Raw genomic sequence first — 18,984 nt, 5'->3', positions numbered from 1 at the left:
AAACTTTAAGGAAATTCCTGAATGAGAGTAGAGACAGTGGAAACCAAAAGAAGCCTTAGGCACTGGGGAAAGTACCGATGGAAGCCGTGATAAGAAACAGATACCGAGGGTCAAAAAACTCTAAAAATTTAACCAACTAAGGGAATAAATGTGATGGTTGACCAAAGACAAGATGCTTGTGCTCTGGTCCTCTTTCCTGTTGTTTAGAGGATTCTGGCTGGGGATGGGGATGTGGGGAAATGTGTGGGGAGGGGTCAGGGTCATTTTCCATAGATGTATATTCAGTGATATTGTCATTTTGGTTCAAAAATTATCTATTACAGTCTATAAATTTGAAATATACATAAGTTCATATTCAGTTTTGTTTTTAAGAAAAATAACTTGCCTTTGATTTGAAGCATGAAAAAACTAATATAATTTTTCTTTTCTAACATTTGTAGTTTAGGATAGTTTATTTTGATTTTCATTTCTGTCCCCATTGTAGCTACTCAGAAGGTCTTTAGGATGTCTAGGCTGGAGAAAAAGTAACCTTTATAAAATGGGATGGAATCAATAGTAATGTCATAGATAATATCAAATGCTGGATTAATTTTTTAAGATTGATTTATAACCAGAAAAAAAAAAATCTAGAGAAACCCAGGAAATCAGGGTCTTTACCTCACTCAAACACTTTCCATTTTCTTAAGAATGGGGAAAGATGATATGTGTGGGTCCAGAGACAGCAAATGTAATGAGACAAGAGTGGTTTTCCTGTCCAAGGATGCAAACCTCTCCCAGTCTTTTGTAATAACATAGTAAATTATGGTTTTTAGAGAGCAATGAATGAGTGGTAGCAGAGAAAACTCCTGAAGGATGTAGTAATAGCATTGGAACAAGAAAATTGAATGGCAGCAGACAGTTTTGTTACAGCACTCCCCCTACCACACACACCATAAAGAAGAATCTGTTTCAAGAACCTTTTTGTTTCTGGAATTTGAAATATTTCCTCCTGATCCCCAGGGAGTCCACATTATTATTACTGTATTAACATCGTTTACATTCATGATTTTTTTTTTTGCCCTCCTTGAAGCTCAAGGGGATTTAATAACCTTAAATTAGCCAAAACTAATAATCCAAAATGCCAACATGAAGACATGGTAACTCTGCTGTTCCAAGTTCCTGAGGAAATATATATCCCTGGGCCATTAAATTTCCTTTACTCTTGAGGTTTGAAGGGGCTATGGAAAATTGCAAGGTTTTGCAATTCTTTACAGTTCTGGTTCTAACAATATCTGTAGTCCCAATCTTGCAGTTTTTTTTTTTTAATCAACATTGAGACTTTGCATAGAAACCTATCTTCACTTCTTCACTTCCAGATTCTTACAGACCTCCTCAGAGGAGTGAAGCCAGTAATTATCTACTTCATAGATAGATGAGGAATGTTCTTATCTCTTCCCACTGGATAGCTGATAGAGATGCTTGAGGTACTGGTGTTACAGAAAACTAGAGCTGGTCAGTAGTTAAAATGGTAAAAATAGATTTTATTCAGGAACAACTGCAATAGAGGAAAATAGACCTCAGTAAAAACTCAGCTCAATATTACAAAGATAACAAGGACCACTGGAGATTTAAAACCAAAGAACAGGTTGTGAGGGGAGGATGTTCAGTGGATAATAAAATTATTAAGAGGTGACATCAAGGGCAAAGGGAATTCTTGCTAAACTTAGTTAACAGAATTTTTGCTAAAGGAAGATCAGAGTGATCAGATATCATTGGGGGATGGTGAGAAATGAAGAATTTGATATTGAGGGGATAGCAGATATCAAGGGTAGGAGATACTCTAAACTGACTTAGCAGGATTCTTGCTAAAACTGAGTGATGTAGGCCCAACAGGCCCAATAGGATTGACACTGAAGCCCACGGTCCAGGCCTAGTTGAGAAGAAGGCTCAGAGGAGCTGACTGAAGTTTGATTAAGGAGAAAGACTTTGCCTGTGGGAATAAAACAGACAGGAGTCAGGGAATCTGGATGTTAGTCCTCTCCATGTGGGGGCTAGGAGAAGACTCCCAGCCATATGATTCCAATTCTTCCCCTATCATTCTTATTATGGGTGAAAATGACCAAATTGGATAAAAAGGATGGGATGGATTAAATATCCATTCAATTTTCCAGTGATTCTGATGGCTGCTCAAGCCAACTAAAGTACCTCTAGGATATTTGATATATCTCCTCTGCCCCCTCACTCCTGCCTCATGACAGGCCTCTTTCTATGAAATTTCTCCAGTTATCAGAGACCTCCTATTTTACCCATCTGGCAAACTTACTCAGCAAGAACTTTCACCAACACTTTGATCTACTCAGGGAAGTACTAGAGAAGAAACTTCTGTCAAGGGAAGTAGTCATAAACTTGATTCAGCTTTCTGGGAAATAAACTGTTCTCCAATCTGGCTTTGCCTAACTTTTTATTCCAACCTCATCCTTTGACTATTTCTCAAACTGGTCAGAGTTGGTAGGAAATAACAAGTATGATTAATGAGTACTCCTTAAAACCAAAAATAACAAGAGAAAATTTTTGCTAATGTTCTTTCCTCTTGTTGTGCTCCTCTTGCCAAGGATGAAACCCATGAACAGTCCTTTGGCAAATGCATGGCGTCAATCGAAAACGGAGTTGGTTTGAAGCATCTACCCAACAGAGCAAATCTACCATCACCTTAAAACAGCACCAACAGACGTGCCTTTCTGTACTGGCAAGCCAGCCTTATTATCTTTATATATGTAGGAAAAGCTTGCTATCAATACACAGAAGTCTAAGAAATATGGAGAGAATTCAAGATTCCATTGAAATCTATTACTATTGAATAAAATCTCAAATCTAGATTTTTTTTACATTAAGTGAAGAAACACATTTAACTACCCACCAGGTTAATGTAATATATATTACTTGCATGCCTTAAAATTTCTCTAGGAGCATAAAGTAAAAATTTATTTTGAAAATTCTAATTTGCATTGCTAATTTTTCAAAAGATGTATATTTTGTTAACACTACCAGTGTTAACAAGGAAAATGTTTATTTAATGCTATAAAAGAGCACTCAAGAAAATGCCTAATTTTTAGGAAGAAATGGGTTCTAAAAATAAATGTATGCCTAAGATCTTTTTGAATTAGGTTATTAAAGTGGCACAGTATATATTGTCCCAAAAATCTTTGATGATTTCCAATCGGTGATTACATCTTTGCTTCTTCTGTTTCTATTTGTGAAAAATGCAGAAACGAGTTATAACCAAGACAAAGAAATTTCAAATGCAACAGAGAAACTCCATAGGAGGTCTTTTGGGCATAACTTAGACTTAAACTGTGCCACCCAGATCAGTAAGGCATCTCTGTTATTCTGAAATTTGTGTGCTTGGAAACTTCAAGAAAAAAAAAGCTTTTTATTTCTGGGGTTGAGACTGTTAACAGGAAACAAGAGTTCAGCTACTAGAAAAGCACTTTTTTTTTTCTGACACAAATTTTGCCTTTGTGCCTTGATTGACAGCCATCCCACTGTCTATAAACAATCTACGAGTTACCCCAAATCACCATTCAGTTCCTGCCTCCAACATTTAAACATCGAGTGGTTTTGCGCTCAATAAAATTCCTTTTCATTTCGCCCTAGGTTGCCATGTCTCTTCAAACAGAGACAGAAAAGCCGTGGTCTGTGTCAGACGGATTTTAATTTTCAGTCCTCATCCATTTGGGGGAACTAGACACAGGCAAACAGACTCTAGCCCAAAGCCTAGCAACCTGTAGTTTAAACAGCCAATGCATATGAGTCCCGGGATGGGGGCCTGGACCTGTTCACACATGAATAAAGAAGATTAAGATTTCCTTTCAAAGACGTGAAACCTTTTTGACAGCCAGTGTCAACAGCACTGTCTGCCTTCAATGTGAACCAGTCTTCTAGCACAGATTCCCACAGGGAGGTCCTGCTGATTAGCATGCTCGACACCACCATTCCATGTCGGTATTTAATTGAAGAATAAGGGTGTAAAGTTTTGCAAACTCTTACTTGTCCACAAAGAAAGGGTAACTTACAGGAATTGTTGAAAGAAAATACCAGTGAACATGAACACCTACGGGGAGCGTTTAAAAAGTGGAAGCACCGAGCAGGGGAATGAGGAACAGCGGCGATTTCTATTATCTAATTGCAGAGAAGTTAACAAAAAGTTTCCTAGTCAAAATACATGTGTTGAAGTCATAAAAAATCAGCTCCTACTCTTAGAGGGGGGAAAAAAAAAGTATAACTTTCTTCTCAAATCATGTTTTAAAATTGTGTTAAAGAATAAGCATTTATTCTGAAAACATTTGGCCAATAAATACAATTTCCTTTGCGGTTCAGGGGGCAGTCTTTACTGATAAATATTTTTAAAAATTTAAATATGACTTCTTTGCTCATAAGCATTTGATAATTTTAAATGAAATGGACTAGGCCTCTATTAAATAGTGAGTTCCGTATCCCATTGCATGTCCTTAGGAAGAGCCAAAAAGCGGGAAAAAGTTACGTCTACACATGCCAGCCTCAGCAACTTAATTATCTCACTTCAATCACAAGTTCAAACACTTATACAAGTTAAAATATAGACCATGTCTACTTTAAAATGATACACAACTATTCAATGACGTGCACTGAATCATTTTGGGATGAGTTAGAATACCTATTTACAAGAGCATAGCTGTTTTCTATTATGTGACGAATGTTTATGCAATCTGATGTCAACTGTTTATTCTTCAAACCTAGAAAAGAATGTGAAGCAAAATGTGCTACCTGCATATGTAGATTCCACGTTTCCTCACCAATGACACATACACCATACACCTTGAGTTGCTTTTCCAGTGGTGGTTAAAGGTTTGCACTGATCTCCCCATTTTTATTCATTTAGTAAATATTTATTTGCTGGCACCTTCTTTTTCCAGGGATTTGAGTAGAGGGTGGAGACGGAGGCTGTGCTGTCCTGGAGCCGGCTCCCACAGGCTTGCAAAGCCAATTGTTCACAACTCTTCCCGACTCTAGCTGTGTTCGGTGCCATCGCAGCTACCAGTGTCATCGATTGGTGACTTGAATCAGCTATGTTGGGAGTATTTACACTACAGAAATCAACGACTACAAATCAGGGCTTTTTAAAATAATCAGTTGTTAAACATTTATTAGCATCTCACTGGGTAGAGAGGCGAGTGAGAAAGGTTTCTCTCTTCTTCCGTCCTACGGCCAGGTGTTGCCTCTTTAACTTTGCAAAGAGTGTATTCAGAAACAGTGGCGAATTTGTGGCAATAGAGCAGGAAGAAACTACAGAGAGATTGAGTCTAAAGTTTTGCTCTCTGGGATTTGGGCAGAACTGGTATAAGGCCAGAATGTCTGTAAATCAGAATCAGAGATGGATAAGATGGCAGGAATTGGGGATCAAATCAAGGTTTGGACTCCTCAAGGCCAGGATGAGGCTTAAGCCAGAGTGAATTCTCAAGTAGGAGACAACCATGGGGAAAGAGAAAGAACACCAGGTCCGAGCTATCCAAGATAAGGTGGCCTGAAAAGCTAAATATCTAAGCCTGTCTTAGGTCAATGCTCTCTGATCATTTTCATACCTAACATACTTTGGCTGCCAATTAACTAACTTCTATCCTTTTCCTGATAGCAAGGAGTGCTCTAGAGCAGTGGCTCTCAAATCTTACTATGTAAGTCTTGTTATTAATAAAATACAGGTGGCAGGGCCTTGGCCCCAGAGCCTTTGATTTAGTAGGTCTGGAGTGGGGCCCAGGGAATTTGTATTTCTAACAAGTTATTAGGTAATTATGATGCCCCTGGTTAAGGGATGACACTTTGAGAACCTCTGCTCTAGGATTGGATCACACATCTCAACTTCATTTATTTCAGAAGAGCAATTAATTTTGCACCACATGGCATGATAACTGTCTTTCATTTATGCATCAATGTCTGTAAAAACCCTCCCTGGCTACATGGGAGAATAAGGAATAGTTAACTGTTGCACACTAAGAGGATCCTTCGTCATCACCATTTGGTCTTTTGTGGGAAGATGCTATTTTGGGATACATCTGCACAATTCTTTGAACTTGACAGCCTCAGATAGTTGCCTAGAACAAATAAATGTTTATGTGCTATGTGAAATACTTTATATATACACACAAAATACTTTATTGTAAGAGCAGTCATCACAAACTACATTCTTGTGCATGAGTATTGCTGTCATTGTCTAGAAAAAGGGAACCACATACGCATTCAACAAATCAGCCATCGCTTTCTTCAGTTAGCCTCCCAGAGTTGTATTTTTTTTTTAGGAGGCAAGCTCTTGCTCTATCACCCAGGCTGGAATGCAGTGCCATCAGACCATGGTAGCTTACTGAAGCCTTGAACTCCAGGGCTCAAGCAGTACTCCTGTCTCAGCCTCCTGAGTGGCTAGGGCTTTTTTTTTTTTTTTCCACTTTAGTAGAGACAGGGTCTCACTATGTTGGCCAGGCTGGTCTTGAAACCAGAGCTGTATTTCGATGCTAGCCATGGGAACCTAATAGCAATCAGCTGTAGCCATAGTCACTGCAACATAGATCATTTAAAAAGTATATTGATAACTAAAAAAATAACTAGGAAATAACTCATTTTATGGCCTGGAAAGTGCAATTTAGCATGATTATGCAGAAGGACAAACAGGCTAACCTCTGTTAATGTGCTCTTATACCTTTCCCCTACCTCACTCCTCACTGGATTCTAGCCAGTTCAACTCAGTGGTCAGAGAATTGGGTCTCAGACAAGTGAGGACTCATTTGTCATAGGGAACTATCAATGTTGTTCAATTAAGTGGCTATCACTAGGGCCCCATTATCAAAATAGCAGCCCCATAGCCTATCATGCCACCATTAAAGCTGATTCTTTTGGAGCTTCAAGATGTATTCATCTTAGAAGTAGTCTCCCCCTTTATATGTGAATGACTTCTGGGAACTCTCAGCTTGAAGTGGGATATTAGCTCAAAGGCAAACATAACCTGCCTCATAAAGCTAGCACTTCCTGTACAGACAAAGAGTCTTTACACTTCTATCAATTTGTGCCAAAGAATCACCCATTATTAACCACAATTATTTCTAAAAGTCAACACATTTTAAGTTTATTGCAAAAAAAGAAAACAAGTCATATGTAATACTAAAAAAGAAATCTGACATTTTTGCTATTTTTTTTTTAACTCTAAATGTACGGGATGTTATGAAAAATTCAGCAAGTAAACTAAACAAAAAAATGAGAGGGAACACTATTAACTAGAAATAAACAAGGCCAGAGAAGGATAATTGGGATTACAATAATCAACAATGACAACATCAGAGAACTTCCTCCTAAGTTAGATTGTATACAATATTGATGCAGAATCTTTATAAATGTCTGTGTAACAGATGCTGCTTAAGAAATATTTAGAGTCCGAACCTGGTGTGCTATTCTACACATATTTTGCTGCATTTACTATCAGCATAAAATACATGATAAAATATTTTACAGCCTCAGTTTTACTGGGATTCATTTTAATTTAGGTTAACTTGAGAAAATTAAAACAAGCAGCTATTTATGTTATGAACATGTTGTATAGAATTTCATGAATGAAATTTTAATTGATAACACATTTTTCATCCAATTCACATCATTTCATATGTTTCACAAATAGAAGTCAACTCATATTCTAATTTACTGAAATAAATATGTCTAGACACTGAAAGATTTTAAGGAAACATACAAAGATAAGTATGGCAGATACACAAACACTCTGAAATTGATTCTATTCTCTCAGATTTCAGTTATTTATAGGAGCTCATTTTCAGGCTGAAGAGTGGGATCTGGTAGCAGTCAGGGACTTGTCATTTTAAAACATAATTTCTACCACAAATAAAAGCCCTTTTTATCCATTTCAAAATTTGTTCTAGTGAATTCAAATCAACTTAGAGAGCCATGGGTATTGTTTCCACAATCCACATAACCTTATAAAACATGACTCCTTCAATGTGGTTCATGAATGGCCTCTCACTTGTGGTTCTGAGAGAAGTCATAATAATCAGAAGCAAAGAAGGTGTTTTGTTCCATCTCAAAGTTGAGGCTCACGTGGCTAAACACCTTACTTCTCACTTTGGAGATTTTCTTTTTCTCCAGACAGCATATTGGTTCTTTCCATAAAATCTGGGAGCTCGGCGGGGCGCCGTGGCTCAAGCCTGTAATCCCAGCATTTTGGGAGGCCGAGACGGGCGGATCACGAGGTCAGGAGATCGAGACCATCCTGGCTAACACGGTGAAACCCCGTCTCTACTAAAAATTACAAAAAACTAGCCGTGTGAGGTGGCAGGCACCTGTAGTCCCAGCTACTCGGGAGGCTGAGGCAGGAGAATGGTGTGAACCCGGGAGGCGGAGCTTGCAGTGAGCTGAGATCTGGCCAGTGCACTCCAGCCTGGGTGACAGAGCGAGACTTCGCCTGGAAAAAAAAAAAAAAAAAAAAAAAAAAATCTGGGAGCTCTATCTCTCCAGCTCTGTGTCCTTCCTTATCTGCACTTGGGGTTGGGTGGGGACCGGGGCTGAAGGTGGTATATGTGTAAATGGTCTACTCCAGATTACTGAAGAGAGAGCTAATTGCTCAACTTACAGAATTTTTGCAAACTGGCTCTTAAAGACAGCCATTTCAAAATTTGAATTATAAAAACATAAAAGTAAATGAATCATACACTAAAAAGTACATGAATTATATAGTATACATTATTTACTAAAAGTAAAATGAATTATATATTCATCATATAAAGTGAATTATATACTAAAGATAACAAACGCATAAAACATCACTTTCTACTTGGTTTTCTTCATTTTCCTATTGCCTATGCATTAAGTTCCAGGGTACCATTACAGCTTTTGAAGCTGAAGTAAGACTGTTTTCTCTAAGTTGGGTGACTATTGGTGATTTCTTTCTTACACAGCATTTATTCCTTTCTTCTGATTTTTTAGGGGTGTCGTCTTTACCTTCCATCACATAATATATTTAAGACAATTATTTTCTTAGCTTTAAATGAGTTGATAAGAGGAACAAGAAGAAAGCCAAGGACTCCATTTTCAGGATTAAAAGTAGTTTTGGTCTTTCTCTTCCAAACGCTAGCAGTAGAAGCTTTTGAGTTCTGCAGAAATTACTGAAGTGGTTCAAGTGTGGGCAGTCAGGACACTCAGTCCACCATACTCAACCTCAACTCAACCTCAACTCTCAGTATGGCAGAGAGGTGGAGAACTCAGAGCTATAAGTTTCAGGAATTCTCAAAACCTCAGACCAAATGCACTTCTGTTTTACCACCTGTTAAAGTATATCCTCGTCTGCCTCACTGCACATAAGTATACAACACTGCAGATTGTGTTTAACTTCATTTGCAAATAAATTTAATGTTTGTATCCAACATTTCTACTAGGAAATAGTATTAGTCTATCCCCAAACTAAAAGTCATTGCAAAAATGTATTTCACTCAAGAAAAATAATGATAATTCTTCAAACACCTTTAGATGTCATTCAACAATCACACCCAATGGGTAAAATTTAGAGTTCAACATGTAGCTTGCATTTCTTCCTAACTAAACATCTCAAGTTCAAAACATAAAGCAAATTGTTTTGCGCATTTGTTATCATTACCACATCAATGGTCACCTACACTTCCTGAGCTCCAAATAGAGCTCTCAGAGAAGCATTGTGTATTTGTCAATATCCTGGAGTTTCAAAACTCCCAAGTGTTGCCACCATTTGACCTGAAATTTCCTCTCTTCTCAGATTCCTGCTTCTAAACACAAAACAAACAAACCTTTACTTAACTTAGCTCATGTGTGAACTTTTAGGGTCATTTGTTTCATATCCAGAAAGACTTTAAGTCTCTTTGCTAAATTTTGATTTACCCAAGGCCGGTAGCCGGAATTCAACTTTAGCAGTCTCAGGGCTCAGTAGATTTGCCCTGTAGATTCTGTAATTGGATATTTATGTTCCATGCATTTCTTCTTTCAGAGCATAACAGAAGTATAGGTATAACACCTTAGTTGAATGTTGTCCCTAAAATAGCTTCTCATTTGTAGCACTCATAGGAACCTGAAATTATTCACATTCAGCTGACATTTCCATTAGGTGGGATGCTGCCTGCTAATTCACATTTGCCTGGGATTGGTCCTCAGAGTTCAGATTTAATTTTGATAACATAAACTCTATCCTTTAATAAATAATAAGCAGTAAAAATTAAAACTATTGTTATTGGGCATTTTGAATGAAAAAAAAATCAGTATGATATATTAGGTTCAAGAGTTCCTCAATATCTTAAGGTATATTGCCTTTGGAAAGAAGCAATCCTTAGATAAAAAATAAAATACTTTAAAATTTCTCTCCTTTTCATTAGCGCATAAGACTGGATGGGTATTGTCACTCTTGCCACTGACTCAGTGACATGTCAGAAACAATGAAGTCTTAAATATATTGCTCAAAATTTCAGCTGCCTATATATAGCATAAAATTAATTGCATTTAGAAAATAAAGTTCTGTTCCCATAGCAATTTTCAAGTAGATCTTAAATGTTCTCTACACAGAAAGATTAGTATGTGAGGTAATAGATACTATAATTAGTTTGATTTAATCATTTCACAGTGTATAAAAGTATCAAAGCAACACGTATGTCATAAATATATAGACTTAAAAAATTTTCAATTATACCTTAATAAAGCTGAAAAAAATAAATCAACTTAAAATTTTAAAATTAAAAAAAAGTCAGTTTTGCCTACTATCACATTTGAATAACCTGTGCATTACTTTATTTAGGTAAGTGATCAACATTTTATTCATTCAACAAATATAAACAGAAGCCAACATGTGACAGATATTGTGAAATATATCAAGTAGGATCAGAAGCTACAAAGGAAACTTGTATCATTGCACCTGTTTATCTCAAATAGAGCTCTCTAATTTAATTCCATTTCATTAGAACACTACATAAGATCTTCTGAAACTGTGGGTAGTAAACTTCAAGTATAAATTAACTAAAACTTTGACAATATGGATAAATCCCTTTTATTCATGTTCCTTAGGAAAATGACATTTAAAATGGCTTTTAAAATCATCTGAAAGTAGAATTCTGCAAAAAAGAGGAAGACAGTTGAGAGATTTGAGACGAGGAATCATAGTTTTCTGGGCAGTCTAGATAGAGCAAACCACGCTGTCTGAGTTTTTGGTTATCTAGCCATCACCATGACTCATCGGGGCACTCCTAGCGGGGCCTCAAAGTCTTCACTCCCTGGTTTGGCATAACACTATATGGGCTTCCTTCAGAACTGAAAGAACTACATTGGCTTCTTAGAGACTGTGTGCTTTGTCCCACCTACCTGACTTTTATGTAGAGGCTGTTAAAAAACCTTCAATAACTGGCCCAGTCTCTAAGACCCTTCTAAGAATCCTCATGCCCAGTTCTTTCTTTTTTTTTTTCAGATGGAGTCTTGCTCTGTCGCCCAGGCTGGAGTGCAGTGGCACAATCTCAGCTAGCTGCAACCTCTGCCTCTTGGATTCAGGTGATTCTCCTGCCTCAGTCACCTGAGTAGCTGGGACTACAGGCATGCGGCACCACGCCCAGCTAATTTTTGCATTTTTAGTAGAGTCAGGGTCTCACCATGTTGGCCAGGCTGTTTTCGAACTCCTGGCCTCAGATGATCTGCCTGCCTCTACCTTCCAAAGTGCTGGGATTACAGGCGTGAGCCACCAAACACGGCCTCATGCTCAATTTTTTCTTAAATTAATCCAAGAAAAACATCTTGATCCAGAGTAGACATCCCAGAGTATCATTAAAAATTAGTGTCATCAGATGATAAAAATAAGCAATTTAAGAAGTATTACTTTGCAGTCCCATATTTTATAAATACCAGAAGTTGATATAGTGTCTACAAATGAATTACACCTGCGATAAAGGGCCAGGTGTGATGTGATAACACAGAGTAAACTCAAATTTTTCTATTGAAGAATCTCTGATTTTAAAAAGGGCAAACATTTCAATACAAATTCCTATAAAAAATACTAACAAAGAATCCTTTATAGTTAAGTGTGGAGACATTTGGAAGAGAAAACAGGAGTACTGCAGCAATCTAAAAAACCTGATGATACACTTCAGAGATTACACAATATTTTCCAATTCAAAATAGCCTATTTTGTTGGGGTATTTATTGGGACAAGTTTCAATAGCCCTGTCTTCAGAAACACTAAAATTATAAGCATTATATTCCAATTATAAAAATATTACGGTGTTACTAATATTTTATTAGTAACATAGGTCCACTAATACCCTTGAAACTGCCTGGAATTTATAAAAAAAATACTTGATTAATCCATGGACTCAAACATTCAGAGTTTCATGATTTAAATCATAGGTATTATCATGTTTCCGGTAAAATAAAACACCCATACTCACTCTGTTGGTTGATGTATATCTGTGATTGTTTCACACCTCATTTGACAGAAACATTATGAGGTCTGAGTTGGTATTTGTGGAAAACTCTGTATATTTTTCTCATGGCAAAGAGCCAACAATAATTTTACTTGTCTACCACATTTTATGTAGTGGTGGCTTTGAAAAACACTTACCAAAATAACCTCAATGGAAGTCTAATTTTAGATGACTAACAATGAACAGATATTGTGAACAAAATGTGAAAGAGGTAGAAAGACTAAAAATACTAAGATAATTTAATATGGGGTAAGAATTAGGGACGAAGTCGAGATTATGGGTTCATGGAATGTAAAAATAGTAAAATTCTGTAGAAATGACAGGTTTGACGTCAGGGGCAGAAAAGGACCAGGAAAACAAAAGTAATTGAATTTTAACAAAATTCTGGCCAAATGTCATCAGCAAAATATAGCGTATTAATAAAATGGGAAAATGCAACGCAAAGCTGGCAGGAAAACAGATGGGTCAACTTTGGAAAGAAAGGATCTTACAATGAAGACATTTCGTGCCTTCACAAGACAACTTGTATAGGAGTTCCAAAAGGACAGTATCCAAATATCCATCTCAGGTGGAGTGAATTCTTGTTGGGTCTTCAAAGAAGGATCTTGTCTAGAGTTCCTGACATAGACAGACCTCATGAGATACTCTTCATGAAACTCCTTTGATTTTCGTGTCTCCAAGCTTGACTGACTTACTCAAAGCATTTATTCTCTTTCTTCACTGAGTCTATTTTCATTTGCTTTGTCCTTCTATCTGAGACAGCTGGCCTTCTCCAGATTATATGCCGTGAACATCAATCCAAGAAAGTGGCTTTTATGAGGTTTGGTACTTAAGAATTTCATAGTTAGTCCTATGATAGAATTTTATAAACACATTGAAAGAATAATTTTGATTTTAAATAGATACATGAAGTGATTTATCCACTGTCCATTTGGCTTAAAGGAATTCAAGTTTTCTGAAGTGAGGATTTGGTCGTTTGGACTGTAGTTGACCCTTCTAAATGCACTTCCTTTATAGCTAACCCAACATAATGAGGTCACATAATCTCTCCAGATGTAATAAAAAGTAATTTCTTATTTTTTACTTTCAAGTCAGACTAAAACTTGTTACGGAAATTTTCTCAGGTTTCCTTACAATTGAAAGATTGACTAATTAGATATCCTCTACTTTATATTAACTATACATACATTTTCCTGAAAAAGAAATGATCACTCATTAAAATCCTGGTTATTCTTCCTCATTGTTCTCTACCTCTCTGGTTCCTTGATCTTAGGTCCTTTTTCTGCCTTCCCTGTAGATGGAATTTTAAAAGGATGCATTCTCAGCCTTTGCAGTTAACTTCGCTGTGGGAAATCTCAATTTTGGCCATGGCTTTATCTAATACTTATTTGCTCATGACTCTAATATTTACATCCAGCCAAGTTATCCCATCAGAACACCAGAGCCACATATCCAACTGCTAACTAGACAGCTTCATGTGGATATCTTACTGGCATGTCAAACTTGAAATGCTCTGAAATGAATTCCCTATCTTCTCCAAATCTATTTCTGTATTCCTGTCTCAAAGAATGTCTAATCAGGCATCATAATCTCACATTTGAGAATTATGATTGCCACTAGTGAGTATCCTGCTTCCCATCTTGAACTGTTTTGACTGTAATTCATATTCCATGTGGCTTCTCTTCATTTACTCAAGAAATACTAAAAGAACACCAGCTATGTGCTGGGCAATATTTTAGTCATTGTGGATGCCTCCATGAGTAATAACAACAAAAAGCCCCTTCTCTGATGAAATGTGTATTTTAAGATGGTAGACAATAAAATACATAAGGAATATGTCACATTCTGATAAGTCCTGTGAAAAATATTAAAGAGAGTGTAGTAATTTGTACCACAGACTATTTGGCTTAAACAATAGAAAGTTATTTTCTCACAGTTCTGGACCCTCTAAGATCAGGATGCCAGCAAGGCTAGTTCTTGCTAAGGCCTTTCTCCTTGGCCTGCAGATAACTGCCTTCTTGCTGCGTTCCCACAGGCCCTTTTTCTGCACACATCCCCTTCCTGGTGTCTCTCTTCTGAAAAGGACACAAGTCCTAATCGATTAGAGGGTCACTCCTGTGACCTCATTTAAACTTAATTGCTTCTTTAAATAAAGGTTCTGTCCCCAAATGAAGTCAAATCAAAATGTAAATTTTAGGGGGATGAACTTCAGTCTGCAATAGAAGGATACATAGCAGGTGAGTCTGCTTCTCAAAATCCTTTAATTACTCCTCGTTGCTTTCCAGAAAAAATTAAATCTTCTTTCCTTGGCATACAACATGAGAAGACCTATTCAGCTTCTTCCCTGGGTGGCATAGTTTGAGCTATATTAAATAAATTCTGTCAACGTGCTGTTTTCAATGCCTGAAATCTCTTCTTGCTCTTACCTTTCTAGAAAAGTATTTCCATACTCCATATCTAAGAGGAATCCTCTGTAAAAGCTCTTTCTTCTAGGCAGTATTAGATGTTCAAATGTCCAATAGCTCTTGTTATATACCCTTATTATAATACTAAGGAATTCATATTTATATGCTCACTTAAATGTCTATCTCTCCACTAAACTTTCATTTATCTGAAGGTAGGAATGATGCTTCTTTTTATTCATAGCAATTAGCATGTTAGTGCAGACACATTAATATTCAATTTAATTATTAAATCATATTAAGATCAGTCTTAAGATACTACAATCATATGACTTAATTAAGCATTACAGACTTGTAATAGAAATCCCAACCTATGTTTCAAAAAGTTGATTATTTTAAAATTACATAGCAATCTTGTTCCTTAAACTTACAGTACCATATCATCAATGGTTCTCATAATCCTCATTTGTATAGCATGCTCCCAGTTTACTTATAGAGACAGCATACTCATAAAATTGAAATTGTCATCTAATTATCATGTCATTATTTTAAAAATTCAAAATAGTCTTTTTATATAAGAATGTACTGGCATCTATATTTCCCCATTCAAAGATAAATCATATTTTTAAAAGAATTTTAGAAATTATATTTCTGTTATAAAAGAGAGACTGTCTTTTATAAACTCATAAGCTAAACACTTATTTTAAGAGTTAGAAGTAGAGTAGCATAATTAATAATATTAACATGGGACTAAGTCTTAGAAAGGTTACAACATTTTTAGGGTTAGCAAATGGTGATCAAAGAGAAGGCAGGAATGGATACAGTTGGATGGCATAATTTCAACCAACAGATTCAACCAATGAGTCCAGTCCACTATAAGATCTCTTATAAACGTAGTAAAGCAGACATTCACAAGCTACAACCTGCAAGCCAAATCTAGTTCATTACCTGTTTTTATACATAAAGTTTTATTAGAACATACTGTGCTCATTTGTTTATTATTGTAAACTGTTTCTGCAGTGCAATGGCAGAGTTGAGTAGTTGCAATAAAGGTCATATTACCCGAAAAAGCAAACATATTTACTATCTGGCCCTTTACAGGAAATGTTTGCTGAGCCCTGGAGTAGAGAATAGTCACTCCAAATGTTTTATAAAGACTGAGACCAATTAACCAAGTTTCTAACATTACTAAGCAGAAAAGAAGTTTATTAACAGCTACTGAGTAGCTTACAGACCCATCAGGAGGGTTAGAGAACTGATATGAACTACTCACACCAGGAACAATGTGTAAAGTTAGGTTGTGGAACTGGCCCAGTGAGAATACCACTACTAAACATTAAATGCTGTGGCTTGTACCTCCAATACCATTAACACTGGTTGCTGGACCCCACCCTTAATATCACTCCTTCTGTCCCAGGATTCAGTCCATCCATGACTATTGCTGTTGTCAGTGAGTCTCTGAGGCAGGACTGAGGAAATTTAGTTCATTTGCTTGTACATCAGCTGCAGGGACTCCCTGAGCAATAGTATCTAGCACTTTCCACTCCTGCCTTCCATGCAGATAGTAAGATGGGGCATTCCACAAAGAGGGAATTCAAATATTAGATGGCATAAACTGACAACTTTAACTATAATACTCACTTGAAACCAACTGGAAATACTATAGCATTGAGTCCATTAGTAAACATTTATCATTGAATGGTGTTACATAAAACAAATTAGAATTATTTTAAAAATGAGTAACGACTCAAAAGATTTAGAAGAGCCAGACAGGTAAAATAGCGTAATGAGATAGAATAGGTTAAAAATTAAAATTGAGAGTGCTGGTGACACTGGCAAACAGGAGACCATAAGACCAGATTAAGGACAACTAGTGGCAATTATTGTTTTTTTTAAACGTATATAAATGTAAAGGCTACACGTGCAATTTTTGCTACATGGATGTATTTTGCAGAGGTGAGGTCTGGGCTTTTAGTGGTATCCATCACTCAAATAATGTATGTTGTATCCATTAAGTAATTTCTCATCATCCACCCCACTTCCACCCTTCCACCCTTCTGAGTCTCCAATATATATCAGTTCATACTCAATGTCCACATGTACACATTATGTAGCTCCCACTTATGAGTGAGAACATGCAGTATTTGTCTGTCTCTTTCTGAGTTGTTTCACTTAAAAGCCTCCAGTTACATCCATGTTGCTGCAAGATATGATTTCATCCCTTTTTATGGTTGAATAATATTCCACTTTTTTGTATATAAACCACATTTTCTTTATCCAGTCATCTGTCAAAGGACAATTAGATTGATTCTATATCTTTGTCATTGTGAATAGAGTTGTGATAAATATACAGGTGCAGGTATCCTTTTTATATGCTGATTTCTTTTCTTTCATGTATACACTCAGTAGTGGGATTGTTGGATCAAGTGGTAGCTCTATTTTTAGTTATTTGAGTAATCTCCATAATGTTTTCCATAGAGGCTGTACTAATTTAAACCCCCACCAACAATGTGAAAGCATTCTTTTTCTCCACATCCTCACCAATATCCGTTATTTTTTCATCTTTTAATAATAGCCATTCTGACTGGTGTAAGATGATATCTCATTGTTATTTTAACTTGCATCTCTCTGATGATTAGTGATAATAAGCATTTTTATATGCTTATTGGCCATTTGTATTTCTTCTTTTGAAAAAATGTTTATTCATCTATCCATGTTCTTTGCCCACTTTTTAATGAGAGTGTTTGTTGTTGAGTTTTTTGAGTTCCTTGTATCTGAATATCAGTCCTTTGTCAGATTCAAAGTTTGTAAGTATTTTATCCCATTCTGTAGGTTGCCTGTTCACTCTGTTGATTATTTCTTTTCATGTACAGAAGCTTTTTGGCTTAATTAATTCCCATTTGTCTATTTTTTTTTATTTCACTTGTGCTTTTGAGGTCTTAGTCATAAATTCCTTGCTTAGAACAATGTCTGGAAGAGTTTCCCCTAGGTGTTCTTCTAGTATTGTTGTAATTTCAGGTGTTACATTTAAGTAATCGATCTTGAGTTGATTTTTGTGTATGGTGAGAGATAGGGGTCCAGTTTTTATTCCTTGCATGTGGCAATTCAGTTTTCCCAGCACCATTTATTGAAAAGGATGATCTTTCCCCAGTGTATAAATTATTTTGTACAATATTGCTATGTAATTTCTTCTGAGAGAATCAAGTCTTTGAAACACAGAATTCGAAGTGTAAGTCTATAATGTGTAATAACTAAATCACATAATTTGTGGAAGCTTATGAATTTGAATTTTTATTAATATGTCTACACTAATACACTATTAAATAGAAGGATTATAAACATCAGCCAACATGACTTATTGTGATTGTTTGCATTCATTCATTTATGCCCCTGAACTAGGAAGACCTACACTGAATGGACCCCTATGGACCTGGATTATCTCAGGAAGAAATAAAAATATAACTAGAATGTAGACTTATTGAAAATCTATTAAGTTGGCTATGAGTTTGCATACCGTATTCTCTAGCCATAAAATTGAAACCAAAATTATAAAAATTAAAAGATCAATATAATGCAGATATTTCCATAATCTAATATTTGATATTCTCAAGTGCAGCTCTTCTGTGTTTCCTTGTCTATGAAGCCAATGGATAAGAAGCTGATAAATCCTTGCTATATCCTATGGTCTCTATCTGATGATAATATACAGATAATTCAACTATGAACTTGAAAGCAGGCTAATAATAAACAAATGCCTCAATTCCATAACATAAATTTACTAAGTAGTTTAAGAAAAATCACAACCATCTGAAATCCAACATAAACAATAAAATCAATGGTAGAAGAAACATGCAAAACTAAAAAAATCAACTGAAAAGTTAGAGGGCTCATACTTATCACAGTCACCATGAATAAGGTTAGGTGAAGTTTACGTAGATTTAAAATGTTCCAGAATTCATTTAAAATAAATTTTGGCAACACCTAACTCCACATGCAGTTTTTAAAAAATAAATTTGTCTTTTCCAGACTTTTTTCTGAAATTCATCTAAATTTATAAAGAGTTATTTCTATTCTGCAGTAAGGTTCTATTTGGAATT

General features: G+C 36.1%; 1 long non-coding RNA gene across 1 annotated transcript in view; it reads left to right on the top strand.

Moving 5' to 3' along the window:
- The window catches only part of LOC119624913 (uncharacterized), a 186,021-nt gene extending 175,297 nt beyond the window's left edge, over positions 1 to 10,724 (top strand). Inside the window, exon 5 of the long non-coding RNA XR_005241059.2 lies at positions 8,989 to 10,724. This is a non-coding gene — a long non-coding RNA (uncharacterized lncRNA). The remainder of the gene's footprint in view (positions 1 to 8,988) is intronic.
- The last annotated feature ends 8,260 nt before the right edge of the window (positions 10,725 to 18,984 follow it).

The sequence above is a fragment of the Chlorocebus sabaeus genome, chromosome 8, assembly GCF_047675955.1.
Source record: "Chlorocebus sabaeus isolate Y175 chromosome 8, mChlSab1.0.hap1, whole genome shotgun sequence".
NCBI classification, from domain to species: domain Eukaryota; kingdom Metazoa; phylum Chordata; class Mammalia; order Primates; family Cercopithecidae; genus Chlorocebus; species Chlorocebus sabaeus.
The sequence above is the reverse complement of the archived record's forward strand: the minus strand, read 5'-3'. Positions and strand labels throughout refer to the sequence as shown.